We start from the raw sequence: 18,060 nt of genomic DNA on the forward strand, positions 1-18,060 counted from the left end.
GAAAATCAAAGCACAGTCATAGATTAGTAGAAATTCAAGAGGAGAAACAGCCGAGAGTTGGTTTCATTAAAAGTATTGCCAAGCCTTTCTTTTTTTTTTTCTTAGTAACTCCTCAATTTCATTTCTAGTTTTATCTAAATTTGGCTGAGAGATAAAGCTGTTTCTTATGATTTCTTTAAAGTGGAAGACAATATATGCCATGGTATAACTTGGAACTGAAAGTATCATTCACCAAATAAGCAATATGATAACATTGATTACAGTTGTAGAGAAATTTTTCCCCTTGAATTTTACTCTCAAATAGCACCGACTCATTATGGAAACATATATGTTGTCAGTCCATTTCATGGATTTATGGTCAGTAGCATCTTCACTGGAGCATTTCTAGCAAGTAAGTTATTAAGTGTTCAGGGTATCATGATTTCTTATGATAGAATGCAAAAGATGACTATTCACTCATTTCCTCTGTTGTAAATAGATATTCATTATAATTCTGGATAAGGTTGGACTCCAACTCTATGCTGTATTCATTATTATTTTGACTCAAGAACAATTATATTACAATGACCATGGTGCTAAGCCAATTATTGGTGTCTCCAGAGCCCAATTAACCAATGTTTCAAGTAAACTGTCATGTCATCAAAGCTACTGTTTTCAGTGTCCACAAAGTCCCCATTGTCCATCATGTTGGCTGGCATTTCAGTACCATTTTTCAAGTGATCCCACCTTATAACATGAAAAATGGGTTGATGATAAGTGAAAATAACATTCATGAGTGTATATGAATATCTCAATGATTTTTTGTTTTATGATTTTAAAAGAAACCTTTACTTTCCTTCCACTTTAATTTTTGTTTTGAAATTTATCACAAATTAATAAATTTTTTCCCTTCTGTAATTCATTTACTCCCTGTTCACATTTATGAAATATCAATAGTGCAAATAGGGATAGCTAGGTGACACAAAGAGTGGATTGCTGGGTCAGGAGACAGGAAGACATCTTTCTGAGTTCAAATCTGCCCTAAGTTCACAACTTAGTAGCTTTATTTTTTTTATTTCCAGCTATCCTCCTTTCAACATTCAGACTAGCTTCCATTTAGAGTATGAAGATAAAAGAAATCTCAATGTTGAACCATTTTTCCCTATCCAGGGAATGATCACTCAAGTGCTAAAAGTTCATTGTACTTGCCATTACTTTTGCCATGTAATGGGGACCAGTTTCAGAAAAATACCAATGGGCCATGATGGTAGAAATTTCTCCTCAAATAATATACACATAAATGAATTGTATTTTCCTAAATTTAAGACCTATGAATCTCCTCAAAGGGAAGCGCTACTTAGTAATTGCCTAATTTGTATCTCCTGATCTACTGATTCTTCATTGTCTGTATTATCTGGTAACTTGCTCTTTAGATAATTTATTTTCTTTGTACCAGGGTGGTAGACACCAAAAAAATGCTTGTATAACACACTTCATAGTTCATCTGTTATATTTCCCTTTTAAGTACCTTAAAAAAAAGCACTTAGTTATAGACATCACTAGATAGGAGAGTGACAGTGGCAACACTGACTTATGTTCTACCCTGAGTTAATAGATAATAGGATAAAAAATAGATAATAGAGTATGAATGAGGAATGGTTAGAATCAAGACCATTCCATAGCTGAAAATTGGATTTCAGGATATCTAGCATAGAACAATATTAGAGCCTCAAAAACAAGTGTCAAAATATAACTCTTGATCAGAATACATCAAATCTGTCTTCCACATGAAGGTCCTTTAGACAATTTACAAACCAACCCATTCATACACTTTTCTTCTTCAATACTGCTGGTTGCTTGTAATATGAATGCCTTCCCTAGGAAATTACATCCAATTTATCCATTATATTTAATATTTTTTGCCTCTTTTTATTCCCAGATTAGAGGTCCTTTAAAGAGGAGGCCATATTGTATCTTCTTTTCATTCCCAGTGTTTTGCACTTGTCCTGGCAAGAAAATATTTAATAAATCTTTGTTGACTTCATAATAGGTTGTTGAGTTCCACTGGTTTCTTTCTCCTTTGTTTCAAATAATGTTTGCCTAAATTCTATGCTACTTTAGTTCAATGGCTTTAGCTTGACCACTGGCAGTGATCACTCCCAAAACCACCTGGCCAAAACAACCAGATTATATTAAGGGCAGCTCTACCCTAGATCACTATAATTGTATACTCACCATACTTTTCTTTCCATGTGTGCATTCATATTAGACTTGGGTCATTTTCTCTGAATATGTGTGCTTAGGCAAAATTAATTCATTATAGGTTTCCAAAAAGTATGTTCTGCTATATTCCAGGGACATTTTTAAAACATTCAGCCAAGTACAAATTAGCACAAATCCTGAGGATACTGCTATGAATTCTAACTTAAAATGCAATTTAACATTTGAAAATACTGCCCTGCTCACACCTATTTATGCTCACTATAATATATTACAGTCAGATAAAATAAATTATTTACATTTCTTTTTAAAATACTTGTTAAAATGATTTTTACTATTGAAACAATATTACACATTCTGGAAAAAGTCTTAAGACATGTCATAAAATATATTTAATCTAAGTTTTACCTCGTAGAGTACAAAAAAAGTAGCAGAAATTGGTGTTATCCCAAAACACAGATATGGAATCTATAACTATTAAGACTTGTCAGCAATTGAGTGACTTGTTAAGTTGCAATAGCTAGTAATTAGTAAAAAAAATCTGCATAACTAAGCCATATACCCTTTCAAAGACTCTATTTCTTCATCTGTAAATTATATAGAATAATATCATAACTGGATTTTTATGAGAATAAAATGAGATCACAGATGGAATAGACCTTGAAAAACATAAAATGCTCTGTAAATGTTATTTATCATCATCATGAATTATCTTTCAGAAGATAGATTGGGATTCAGAGATTTCTAATGTTGAATCTTTACTTCCTTCACCACACCACATTAACATCTCCTTTACTGATTAGGGAGAAGATAAATTAAATTAAGTTATTTTTTAATTGGGAATTCTAGTGTTTGAGGAGAATGAGATTAAATTTTAAAAGGCAGATTCATTCAATCAGTCAGCAAATATTTATTAAAAGTGTTTACTATATGTCAGGTACTGTACTAAGTGCTGGAATATAAATTACATTTATATTCTTATATAACTTAAAAGTTGGTCCCTGTCCAAGTAATTATACTTTAAAATGGGGGAAAACAACAAATAAAAAGAAACAGAGGTCAAAATAGTTATATGATTTAGGCATAAAAGGAGATATGATAAGCAAATTAGAAAAACATGAAATAGTTTACTTGTCAGATCTATGCATAAGGGAAGGATTTGTTATCCTATAAGAGACAGAGAGCATTATATGATATAAAATGAATAATTTTGTTAATATTTAATTTTAAAGTTTTTACATAAAAATACAACAAAGATGAGAAAGAAAGCAGAAAGATGGGGGAAATTTTTAAAGCAAACAACTATAGTAAAGACCTAATTTATCAAATATATAAAGAATGAATGATATTCATAGGACTATAAGTCATTCTCCAATTGATAAATGATCAAAGGACATGAATAGGCAATTTTCTGATGAAGTCAAAGCTATCTATAATCATATGCAAACATTTTCTGAATCACTTTTCATTAGAGAAATGGAAATTAAAGCAATTCTGAGGTACAAACTCATACCTATCAGATTCATCAATTTGACAGAAAAGGAAAATTATAAAAGTTGGGGAATGTGGGAAAAGTGGGACATTAGTGAATTGTTGGTGGAATTGTGATTTGATCCAACTTTTCTGGAGAACAATTTGGAACCATGCCCAAAGGGCTTTAAAACTATGCATACCATTATAATTTGGTAAACCAAAAAACAATATGATATTGGCTAAGAAAAAGAATAATGGATCAATGGAAAAGATTAGGAAACCAATATACAGTAGTAAGCAATCATAGTAACATGTTTTACAAACACAGAGATCTAAGATTTGGCAGAAAGAACTCACAATTTGATAAAACTTCTGGGAAAACTAGAAACAGTAGGATAAAAACTAGGTATATACCAACATCTTACACCATACACCAAGTTGAAGTCAAAGCAGATATTTGATCTAGAAATAAAGAGTGATGTTATAAACAAATTAAAGGAACATGAAACAAAAGTTTACCTACAAGACTAATGGACAAGGGAAGAATTTATGACCAAACAAGACAAAAATAACATTAAAAAGGAAATTAATAGTTTTGATTATATGAAATTAAAATGACTTTGTACAAACAAAACCAATGCCACTAAGATTTGAAGAGAAACAACAAATTGAGGGGAAAATTATAGCAAGTTCAGATGTCTTTGACAAAGCCTATATTCTCAAATAAAATAAAAGGAACCAACTCAAATTTATAAGAATATAAAGCATACCCTTGTTTTCCAGTTGTTTTCCCACCACAAAAATATGGCTATAAATATTTTTAAATGTCTTTTTCCCTATGATCTCTTTGGGGTACAAACTCAGCAATAGTATGGTTGAATCAAAGGGCAGGCAATCTTTTAGTGGTCTTTGGGCATACTTCCAAATTGCCATCCATAATGGGTAGATCAATTCACAACTCCACCAGCAGTGCATTAATGTCCCAATTTTGCCACATCCCCTCCAACATTTATTACTCTCCCTTGCTGTCATTTTAGCCAATCTGCTAGGTGTGAGGTGATACCTCAGAGTTGTTTTGATTTGCATTTCTCTAATTATTAGAGATTTAAAACACTTTCTCATGTGCTTATTGATAGTTTTGATTTCTTTATCTGAAAATTCTCTAATCATGTCCCTTGCCCATTTATGGATTGGGGAATGGCTTGATGTTTTTGAAAAACTGATTTAGCTCCTTGTATATTTGAGTAATTAGACCTTTGTCAGAGTTTTTTGTTATAAAGATTTTTTCCCAGTTTGTTGTTTCCCTTCTGACTTTGGTTGCATTGATTTGGTTGCAATTGATAAATGGTCAAAGAATATGAAAGATAGTTCTCAGAGGGAAAAATTAAAACTATTTTCATATGAAAAAGTGCCCCAAACATTGTTGTTTAAGAGAAATGTAAATTAAAACAACTTTGAGATACCACTTCATATCTATTAGATTGGCTAGTATGACCAAAAAAGAAATTGATAAATGGAGGTAATGTAGGAAAATTGGGACACTAATACATTGTTGGCAGAATTGCAAGCTAATACAACAATTCTGGGAAGGACTCTGGAACCATGGCCAAAGGGTTCACCAAACTGTGCAGACACTGGGACTTAGCAATATCTCTAGAAATATACATGAGGCAAAAAGAACTTTCTTATACAAAAATATTTATAGTAGTTCCTTTTGTAGTGGTAAAGAATTAGAATACTGAGGATATCCATCAATTGGGGAATGACTTAAATTGTGGTATATGGTTGTAATGGAATACCGTTTTGGCATAAGAAATAACAAATAGGATGAGTTTAGAAAAACCTGGAAAGAATTATATGAACTGATGTTAAGTAAAGTGGGAAGAATCAGGAAAATACTGTATACAATACAAAAATATGGTATAGCGATCAACTGTGAAGGATTCAACTCTCATGAGCAATGCAAGGTTCCAAGATAACCCCAAAGGATGTATCATGAAAAATGCAAACCTCAGTAAAAGAAGAAATTGTTGAAGTTTCATTGAAAATCAAAGCAATCCATTTTTCACTTCATTTCCTTCATGAGTTTTAGAGGTCTTTTTGTATGTGTAATATGTGTGTTCTTTCTTACTACAAAGAATATGGAAATATGTATTACATGATGGAGTTGGTACAACCTATATAAGACTAATTGAAACCTCAGGGAGGTATTTAGAGGCTAAGGAGGGAAAGAGTGAGAGAATTTGAATTGCAAAGTAAAATTGTCCAACATTTTTTCTACATGTAATTAAAAAAATAAAGAGAAAAACCGATTATGAAGGATGAACAACAGCAACAACAACAAAAACTGGACAATGCACATTGACACAATAATACCCAAATAGGCCTGTATCATAATTTTTTTTAAAAGGAAAAGGACCTATTTGTCCAAAAATATATACAGGAGCTCTTTGTGTGGTGGTAAAGAATTGGAAATTGATGGGATATACACCAATTGGGAAATGGCTGAACAAGTGGTTTGATATTATTTTAATGGAATACTATCATGCTGTAAGAAATGACAATCAGGATTATTAACAGCAATGTTGTATGATGAACAAATGTGAATTATTTAGCTATCTTTTGTAATACAGTGATCCAAGACAATCCCAAAGACTTCCGATGGAAAAAAAAAAATCATTCTCCAGAGAAAGGAATGATTGAATCTAAATGCAGACCCAAACATACTATATTTAACTTTTTTCTTCATTTTTTTCCTGTTTGAGATCTATATCAAATTGTTTACTGTCTCAGGAAGCAAGGAGAAGAGAGGAGGTGTAAGGAAGGGTAAAAATTTGGAACTCACAATTTTTTTAAAAGAATGTTTAAATTGTTTTTACATACACTTGAGAAAAGTAAATTATTTTTAAAAATAGGAAATGGAGAAAAGACACAGAACAGAATAAAGAAATCCAAGAGTGTAATATAGCTTGAAAATAAATGAAATGTGGCTGGTGAAAGTGCCCTTTTTAATGTCTCTTCTTAGAGAATTCATCAAGAGGAAGAGACTACAAAAGCCAGGTTTCTGCTAGGAGTGAAATTCCAAGGCTTAAATGAAGCTTCAGGACAATGAATGCAGGAGATGTTTTGAGACTTTCATAGAATTTCCAAAGGGAATTCTAAGCATTTTCAAGGTCTTTTGATGTCTATGTTTTTTATGTTTAATTTCACTTTAAAACTGAAGATGTTCCTTTTTATTAACAATAGTTCTTCAAAGTTGACTATGAACTTATTCATTTATCTCATCTGTATCTTCGTAAATTTGTAACAACATATTTATATTATCAATCACACTTAGATTCTAATAGCACTCATTCATTTGATTTGTATTTGTGCTTTCCAGAGTAATGGTGGCCTGATGTATACATAGATGCAATGAGCTTGTTCAGCTGATGTTATTTTTCTACATGGGAGAGTGTAGGGAAACAATGCGAGAAGGACTTATAAGGGTCAATGAAAGAAATGCCTTAAAGTTATTGTGGAAAGTGTTCTTTCTGTAGCTGATTTCTGCATGATTATCCACAAGCTCAGGAGATATTTATTTATATTTTAATTCATTTTGTTCTTGAATTATCTGCCTATTAGGAAATGTTGTATCCTTAAAAAGTTTTTTTTTTCAATTTGTCATCTCTTTGATTTATTTGATGATTCTGTCCACAGGTTCTGGTAAAACTATTGTTCATTTCTGTTCTATTTCTGTTCTAGGTGAAGAGAATATCAGTATTGGGAGTTTCAAAAGTCAAGAAAGTGATAGAAATCCAGGAATCAGAATCCACTGTGGGTATTATGCAATCTATTATGCCACCTAGATGTGGTACTACTAGAGAAGCATTTAAGGAAAAGGGACACACACACACACATAGAAGGAGTAGCAGACAACTAGATAAAGAAAGCAAGTGAGTTATAGAAGGTATAAATGGATGTATAAGCGTGAGAAAAATATTATTTAAGGTACAACTGTCTGAGGAGGGGCAATAAATTATGAACAATAAGGAAAGGAGTATATGTATTTTTATATGGATAAGTGTTGGTGTAAAGAGACCATGGCATTTGATAATTCCTTACACCAGCCATCATATACAGATTTAGTGAAGAGTTTGTCCCTGATTCTTAGTTTTGACCTTTGAAGCCAAACAGAATAAATTTAAACTATCTTCCACACAGAAACCTTTCAAATACTTGAAAACAGTTATCACACTTTTTCTCCACCAAAGTCTTCTCTTTTCTCCTCCAAATCTCCATAGTTTCCTTAAAAAAATTCTTTGATTCTTTAAACTCAAGTCCCTCATTGCTCCCAAGGTTACACTTTGGACTTCAGGTGCAATTTTCAAACCTTGAAATCCCCTATTTCTTCTTCTTGAATCCACTAATGTATAACATACTTTTAATTTTTTAATTATTTGTTTTTTATTAATTTTTAAAAATTAATTCTAAAATCTCTCTGTCACTCCAGCACCTCTCTTACCTATGAAAAAGACAAACAATATGTCAATTATACAGTGAAATCATGCAAAATATATTTCTACATTAGCCATGTTGCAAAAGGAAAAAAAAAGGCAAGAAAAATAAAATGAAAAAAATTATGCTTTAGTCTGCACAATGAATTAATACACCAGTTCTTTCTCTGGAGGTGGAAAGCATTTTACATTACAAGTCCTTGAAACTGTGTTGGAACATTATATTGAGTTGGAAAACACAAGTTTTCATATTTGATCATCCTTATAATTTTGCTATTACTATGTACAGAGTTCTCCTAGTTCTTCTCACTTTACTTTACATTAATTCATATGTCTTTTAGGTTTTTGGTTGTTGTTTCTTCTGGAACTGTCATCCACATAGTTTTTAGAATATAATAGATTCTATCTCTATTGCCATCCCATAATTGATGAACATACAAACAGTTTCCATTTTTGTCACCACAAAAAGAGCTGCTGTAATATTTTTGTATGTATAGGTCCTTTTTCCGTTTAATTTGATCTCTTGGGATACAAACCTAGCAGTAGTATTGTTCGTTAGTATATACAGTTTTAGAACTCTTTGGTCATAATTCCAAATTGTTCTCCAAAATGATTAAACCAGTTCACAACTTTGCCAAAAATATGTGTCCCTATTTTTAACTCCTTTCCAGCACTTACTATTTTCTTTTTCAGTAATATTATTCAATCAAAATGAGGTGGCATCTCAGAATTGTTTTTTTATCTTAATATTATCTAATCAGTAGTGACTTTTTCACATGACAATTGATATCTTTCATTTCTTCTTCTGAAAATTTTCATATTCTTTGACTATTTATCATTTGAGGGAATTTTTTTTAATTTGGTTCATTTTCTATACATTTAAGGAAATGAGACCTTTATCAGAGAAACATATTATAAAATTCCCACCCCAAATTTCCTACTTTCCTTCTAATTTGGTTTATATTGTTTTTGTTTGTATAAAACCTTTATCATTTCAAGTAATCAAAATTATCCACTTTATTTCATGTGATCATATCTTTTATGGGATATATTGCCTTTATTTATCTATACATCAGACAAATAATTTCCCATACTTCTCTAATTTGCTTTTCATGACTAAATCGATTACTAATTTTAATATATTTTCCCAATTAAATGCAAGAAATAACTTTCAACATTGATTTAAAAAAACTTTGAGTTCCAAATTCTTTCTCTCCATCTTTTCCTTCCCCTCAAGACCTCAAACAACTTAATCTAGGGTATACATGTGTAATCATGGAAAACATATTTCCACTTTGGACTTACTGTTTACAATGTTCTTCTGTTTTGCTCAGGTCCCTTTACATCATTTCATAGAAACCTTTCCAGATATTTTCTGAAATTATCTTCCTCATCATTTTCTATAGCCCAATAGTATTTTATAAAAATCATATGCCACAATTTGATAAGACATTCCCTAATTGATGGGCATTCCCTTTATTTCCAATTCTTTGCCACGACAAAAAGACTTGGTAAAAATATTTTTTTAAATAGATCTTCCATCCCATTTTTAAAACATTGTTGGGTTACAAACCCTGTAGGGCTGTTGCTAGATCAAAGGCTATGCATAGTTTTAAAGTCATTTGGGTATAGTTCCAAATTACTCTCCAGAATGATTGGATCAGATCACAATTCAACCAACAGCGTATTAGTATCTTAATTTTCCCAATTCTTCTCCAAATTTTATCATTTTCAGTTTTCTGTTGTATTAACCCATCTGATAGGTGAGAGGTGATACTTCAGAGTTGTTTTTAGTTGCATTTCTTTAATAAATAGTGATTTAGAGCATTTTTGTACAACAATAGATAGCTTTGATTTCTTTATATAAAATATTTCCCATCCCCTTATAATATATCAATTGGTAAATTAATTGTATTGTTATGAATTTAATCCAGTTTTCTTTATATTTGAGAAATGAGGCCTTTATACTTGCCTTATCATCCTGAACCCCCCAGTTTTCTGATATTCTTCTAATCTTGGATGCACTGGGATTTTTTTCCTACAAAAATCCTTTATTTTAACAAAATAAATATAATTTGTTTTATATCTTTTAATGCTCTTTTACTCTTGTTTTGGCATAATTTTTTCCTTTTGTTATACATCTGACAGGCTAACAATTCCATGTTCTGCTAATTTGGTTATTGTATTAATTTCTATGTCAAAATCATATACCTGTTCTGACTTTATCCTCTATACAGTGTGAGATACTGGTTTATACTTAGTTTCTTCCAAATTGTTTTCTAGTTTTCCTAATGGTTTTTTCAAAATAGTGAGTTATTGTGTCAAAAGTTTGGATCCTTGACTTTATCACTGTAAAATCTTTTCCCCCCACCTCTTTTATGTGAGATAATTTATCCCATTTTACCTCTCCTTTCCCCTTTCTCTGGATGCATCATCTTTTCCCATCCCTCATTTGGTGTTTTTTTTTTTTTTTATTTTTTTAAGCCCTTGTACTTCAGTGTATTGTCTCATAGGTGGAAGATTGGTAAGGGCGGGCATTGGGGGTCAAGTGACTTGCCCAGGGTCACACAGCTGGGAAGTGGCTGAGGCCGGGTTTGAACCTAGGACCTCCTGTCTCTAGGCCTGACTCTCACTCCACTGAGCTACCCAGCTGCCCCCCCCTCATTTTTTTTTTTATTTCATCTCATCATAGTCAACTCACAAGTGTTCTCTCTCTTATGTACAGTCCTCTTAATTTCTCTTCCTTAATAAAGAAAAAAGTTCTTAAGAGTTAAAAGTATCATTTTCCTATATAGGATATAATAGATTATCCTTTTGGAAACCCTTAAGATTGTTCTTTTCTCTTTACATTTTTTTCTTGTTTCTCTTGAATCTTCTTTTGGAATATTAATTTTCTATTCATCTTTGATCTTTTGAACAGGAATGTTTAAATATCCTCAATTCCATTTTCCCCTGGAAGGTTTATACTCAGTTTTGCTAGGTAAATGATTCTTTAGTATAATCCTAGTTCCTTTGCCCTCCAGAATTTTATATGCCAAATTGTTCATTCATTTAATGTAGAAATTACTAAATCTTGTTTTATGCTCACTATGGTTGCCTGTTATTTGAATTAGCTCTTGCTGTCTTCTTATAATGTTTTCTTTTTGACTTGTGAATTATGGAATGTGGTCAATATATTTCTGGGAGTTTACATTATGAGAATTTTTTTGAGATAATCAGTGGATTCTTTGATTTCCCTTTTGCCATGTGGTTCTAGGACATCAAAGCAGTTTTCCTTAATATTTTCTTGAAATATGATACCTGACACTTTTTTCTCTAACTTGGCTTTCAGGTTGTCCAATAATTCTTAAATTATCTCTTAGCAAATTATTTTCAGATATGGTTTTATACCAAATAGATAACTTATATTTTCTTCTATTCTAAAAATTATTGGTTTTTAATGTCTTATGAAGTCATCAGCTTCATTTTGTCCAGTTCCACTTTTTAAGGAATTCATTTCTTCAATGAGCTTTTAAAGAAAGTTAATTAAAAAACCTCGTTTAACATTTGGCCAAGTTTAATTTTTAAGGAATTTTTTCTTGAATTTTTATGCCTCTTTTTTATTTGAGTTTCTCTGCTTTTTAAGGATTCTCTTCAGTAGCCTTATATACATCTTTTAATATTTTTTCAATTTTTAAATTTTTTTCATTAATATTTTATTTTTTACCAAATATATAGAAACACAATTTTAAAGATATTAAAGAAAATTCTGAGTCCCAAATTCTCTTCTTCCATCTGCTCCCTAAGGTAGTAAGCTATCCAATTTATTACATGTCCAATCACATAAAATGTTTTTCCATGTTAGTCTTTTTGTGGAAAAAATAATTCAAAGAAATTACCAAAAAAAAGGAGAAAGAAACAAGCAAATGAAATATAATAGTTTTGGTTTGGGTTCAGATCATCCTGCTAGTACTTTCTTCTAGCTCAATATTATTCCATTACAATCATATGCCGCATATTTAGTCATTCCCAACTGATGAGCATCCCTTTACTTTCCAAATCTTTGCCACCACAAAAAGTGATGCTATAAATATCTTTATACAAATAGGACCTTTTCTTTTTTTTTAAATTTCTTTGACGTATAGACCCAGAAGTGGTATTGCTGGATCAGAGACTTCACTGAGTTTATGACAGAAAGAAAAAGACTCTGCCAAGTATTCTCTGAGCAAAGCTTGACTTTATTTGGTAGGCAAAGCAAACAGATCAGAGGTCTGAAGATTCCCCAGCTGGATCTGAGATGCTGATCATCATCACTGACAGATTTTTAATGCAAAAAGAGGAACTTAGGGGTAAGACTTACAGGAGTCACTTGACATAGGTAACAGGAATTTACAGGACATAGACAGGCCAGAACGCTTTGATGTGGGCTTCTTACAGGGGTCATTCTTGATGTAGTACATCCCACTCCCCATTTTTTTCCCTCCCTCAGGACTCCCTGCCTCTGCCAGCCTGCTGCCCTCCTACATGAATCAATTTAATATAAAGTATAGTATAATGTGATATAATCACACACTTATGAATAATATTGTAACATACTTATGGTAACGCATTTAAAACTATTATTCAGGTACTACCCTGGGACTTATGTGCTTACTCTGGTTGCATGCATAGACTTTTTCCTGGGACTAGATTCCAAGGGATTCTTAAGCTAATACAAATGAAAGGCTGCTTAATTAAATTTTCTTCTAACAGAGCACAGTTCCAAATTGCTCTCTAAATGGTTGTATCAGTTCACACCTCCCCCAACAATGAATTTTCCCTCATTCCCTCCCAACATTTGTCATTTCCCTTTTCTGTCATAAGAGTTAATAGTTATGAAGTGGTACCTAAGTTGTTTTAATTTGTATTTTTCTTATCAATAGAGATTTAAATCATTCTTTTATGTGACTATAGATAGTTTTGATATCTTTGCTGAAAACAGCTTATTCCTCTCCTTTGACCACTTATTAATTAGGGAATAGCTTGTTTTCTTGTAAATTTGTACAATGTACTGTGATCACAAAGACACAAGTTCTAGTACTCCCGGGACTCCCAGATCCTTGTTTGGGCAATACAAAAGAGTTATATATCCAGTTCTAGCTAAAGGATCTATATGAGCTTGTTAAACCATTTCCATATGTGGTGTGAATTTGGGAAGTCATTAACTATATTATTGGCACCCTCAAGGTCTACTGGCTTGCCCTGACATGATGATATGAACTCTACAACCACTCCTGGGCATCAGATCTTTTTTGCTGACTTTGTAAGTTATCAACTGAGTTGAAAAAAATTTCACCATATCCTTTTTTGGGTTCAGAATTCATTTTGAGGCATCTTTTTAAAGTTATTTGGAGGGAAATTTGGCAGAGATTGGGTTGCCATCTTGGCTTTCCCCATCTATTTTATTTTTCTTTCAGGTGTTATTTTCCTCAGTATTTTTTTTGCAACTCTTTTACCAAGATGTTGTCTTTTTCTCGAATCATATTCATTTGTTTTTTCCCATTGTTCCTCTGTCTCTCTAATTTTCCTCTGCCTAATGATTCATAAAATCTTTTTTAAAGTGTATCTAGGATTGAGACCAATTCACATTTTTCTTTAACTTTTACATGTAGCTTCTTTGATTTTATTGTCTTCTTTTAAATTTGTGTTTTGATCTTTCCTGACATAATGGTAAATTTGTAATAACATATTTTCTTTTGATGATGCTTGCTGGTTTTCATAACTTTTAGTATTTTTTTAATTTTAAGTTTATTTTAAAGTTGTTTATTTTAAGGCCTTTGCCTTCTGTGGCAAAGATGGCCTTCTACCAAGTTTCAGGATTTTCCTGCCGTTGTGTTCAGAACTAATTCTTAAAGTCTGTAAGTTTCTGTTATTCCAAAGAGGTATGATTCAAGGAGTGTTGTGGTCAGTGCTCTCCTGGACTGTACTCTAGTCTGTGAGTGAACACAAGCTCTCTTTTCTACTGTGATACTGTAATGAGGGTCTCTGTTCCTGCTTGTTCTCCTTCTGGCCTTGGGACTGCCACCAAGATCTACATATGGGAAATACAACAGAATATTGCACACAGGGCCACAAAAAATATCTTGTAATCTCCTGACCAGTTTTCTGACTCATTTCCATTCTGTGAGCTGAGCTCTCCAGAAGCTCCCACAAGTCATCTCCAAGGCCAACTTCTGGCTTATTGGGACACAGCATGGGCTGGTGCTGAACTTTGTTCCTTTCTCACCCTAGTGAGACAGATATTTCTTGCTGAAATTCTAAGTCGGCTTGGGGTGGAAAATTATTTCACCCCATTATTGCTTTTTTTTTGGTTGGTTTTGCACCTCCAGAATTTGTTGTGATATGTTATTTTTATGTTGTTTGGGAGGACATTTGGTAGAACTCAGATGATTCCTTGCCTTTACTCCCTCATCACAGCTCTGCTCTTCTAAAGCAACTATTTCACCAACATTACCTCTGCTTTCAAAAGTCTTACAATTTAACAGGATATTAAGAGACATATAAAATAATATAAAATATGAATTATAAAGAGAAAAAGTGAAGACAGAAATATAACATGCTTTCAAAAAAGATGAAGGTGGAATCACTTCTGACCACAGATATCAGAGAAGGTTCCATTAAGGAAGTGACATTGACACTTTACTTTTGAAAAATAAAAAAAAAGATAAAAATATCAACTAATTTCTATATATTTCTATATCTATATATATAATAGAAATTTCTATTAGTAATGTGTATATGTATACATACATATACAAATGCATATACATGCATATATACTATATATTTTAAATATACACACATATATGTATATTTACATATACACATATATTTATGCATCTTTAAAATATAGATTCTTAAAATCTCTAACACTATGTGTAACTCATTCAAGTCTTGTCTTATTTCAAGATTTGGTTAATAGTATATTAAAAATAAATGTAACTAATATACTACTAAAGTATCAGATACTGTTGAATTACTGCATCAAATAAAGTTTGGATTTTTTTGTAATAACATATCTCTTCTACTACATGAGGAATATTTGGGGACTAAAGAAACTTCTGGTGTGGATAGAAACAAGATGGTTCCATTGTACTGTAAAGACAAAAAATCTGTAAATAACTCTAAACCAAGCTGTGTGGTATTTTTTCCCCACAGCTGGAACACTAGTTTTTATTACAGCTCAACTGGCATTGCAAATTAAAATTCATCTCTGTTTGTTAAACTGCTACTTAAAACGGCTTCCACCAACTGTTACAGTTGGATATTATGTTGTCATTTATGCATTTAGTGGGAATGGTTTGATAGCATGAATATTTAAATACAAGTACACAGAAAGTACTTTTTCCCCCCAATTGGTTTTCAATAGCTCACTAGCTGTGATCTATTTCCAGGGTTTGGTCAAATTTGGCTTATTTTTAAGAGTGATAAGAAAGCTGTCTCCTTTGTTAATTAAATTATGTTCTTTTCTAGGTGTCTTATGAACCTGGACTGTGATGAAGACAGAATGATTTGGCACCAATATTCCATTAGAGTTACCTTTTCCTATCGACGTGCCAAAAGTTAGAGCAAACCAAGGTACTCTTTACTTGTCTTTCATTTCTTGTTTTTAAATTAAAGATAACTGGCAAAACTAGGTCACTTTCTCGCTCTGAGAGTCTCTGAATCTATATTTCTTATAAAACACAAACTACTGCAAATAAATATATTGTGGATGATTCATACATGTGATATTTGAACATTTCATTGCTCCACACTGTGGGAGCCTAAAGTCATCTCTATGGGAAGGATCAATGGAAAAAAAAATATGCAAGGCCCTTTCAGCATGCTGCTGGGACGGTTCTGTAGAAAGGATTGTGAATATCTGAGGAGGCAGCACAGCAAAAATATCAGGTTTGAAGTCAAAAGACTGAGATTCGATCCTTAGCTCAGTCACTTACTAGCTATGAGACTTTGGGTAAATTATTTTTTCTTTCTACTTTTCGGTCTGTTCACCTATTAAATAAGGAAGGAAAGATGTTTGCTCTAAACAATATCTAAAGTCTCTTTCAACTATAAAATCCTGTGGTACTATTGATGTTTCTATTAACCTCAAAATGATAATAACTAGCCTACAGATAGTCTTACTAATATTAATGGGAAAGTTGTTTGGCATTCCTACATAGAATGCTCTTAAAATGTTTCTTTGTTTCTCTAGCCATGATTTTCCCCCTTAATGATAATAAATGTCATTATTTATTCAGGGAATGCAATTGATTATTTTCATGGATCCAAGTTTTACAAGAGAAAATTCTGTGACTCATTTGTAAAAAAAGAGTTTCACTCTTGTAGTTAAAATGCATTTTGTGAAGATGCCATAATGTTTCTCTGTGTCCTAGCATCATGTGAAATTTAGGAGGTTAATAGTCACAATAGTTAATTTAAGAGTTAATAGGTTAATATTAACAATAGTTAATAGTCACAATAATAGTTAATAGTCATGAGAGGTTAATAGTCACAATAATTAATTTAAGTTAATAGGTTAATATTAACAATAGTTAATAGTCACAATAATAGTTAATAGTCATAAGAAGCTAATAGTTGTGATCAGCAAGAGGGATGTGATACTAGAGATACTAGGAAATACAATGGGTTAAAATCAGAACAATTTATAGCTGAAATCAGAATAACCAGTATCAGGGGAAGGAGTGAGGACACCTAAAAGAGCTAGAATTAGGATAGAATTAGATAGGGGAATCAGAATTTTGCATTGAGGCATCTAAATTATAATGGTAGGACTTGTATTATTTTATCAGGTTCAAATACTTAATGCCAGGACCATCAATTAAAAAAGAAGCAATGAGAAAATAGGCTTACTCTATCCAGTTCAGCAGCGAGTACATTCCACAGTCTACCCCTTTGTAGGATCACCCCAATCTAAATGTCTCAGAATTCCCCCCAAGTAGTATCAAGGTAACCTAGTCTCTCTTTCTCTATTACCCGGTAGTGTGTCTTGGGGGCCACTCACCCCAGTAAAATGTGATGATCGGAAGTATAAAGTTTCTGCCATTAACTCTAGCTAAATTTGTCATAAAATAAAATGTTTTAATAGTACCATTTATTCTGCTCACTCCCAGTGTGTTCATGGGACTTTCCCCACATGCTAGGATTGCTAGTTCTGGTTCTGCCAGGAACAAACACAGCCAAGTGGAGATAAGTGAGGCAATCCCATTAGAGTTCCAGTCCAGAAGGCAGTTGTCAAGAGACGAAGTTATCAAGTGAGAGTACTCAGAGGAAGACAGTTTGCCACGGAGGCTTCAGTATGCCAACCATGTTCCTCCTTGCCCTTTCGGTGGGATGTGATGCTTGGATTCCATGCCAGGCTTTTTGTATTTCCCACAAAACAGAGCCTGACACTGCCAGCTCCTTAATCAGATTGCCCAATAGGAAGGATGATGTATGCAATGAGATTAAGCAGCAGACAAATTAAATGCGATTTCATAGGTGCTGTGTTAAATGACACCAGTAGAAATGAAAGAAAAGCATAATTTATCATCTTCTTCTATTATAGACTCCAATTACTAGCCTTTCTCAAACCCTCCTATTTGGAAATCTGATTCTATATGTCTGTGTGTATATAAAGGGATGGGGAACTCAGTGATGTGCGTGTGCTAATTAATTTTAAAAGTAGAATAAGGTTAAAATGTCAGCATCGTACAATTAAAATCAAGAGCTAGAAAGGAATTCAGAAGTCATTTCTTCCAAACTCTCTATTTTTATAGATGATAAAACCAAGGCATAGGGAAATTAAGTAACTTATTCAAGGCCATACAGAGAGTGATATCATAGATAAGGACTCCAGAACCAGTAGAATATCTGCCTCTTAAGGTAAGAC

This window comes from Gracilinanus agilis, chromosome 2, assembly GCF_016433145.1.
Source record: "Gracilinanus agilis isolate LMUSP501 chromosome 2, AgileGrace, whole genome shotgun sequence".
NCBI classification, from domain to species: Eukaryota; Metazoa; Chordata; class Mammalia; order Didelphimorphia; family Didelphidae; genus Gracilinanus; species Gracilinanus agilis.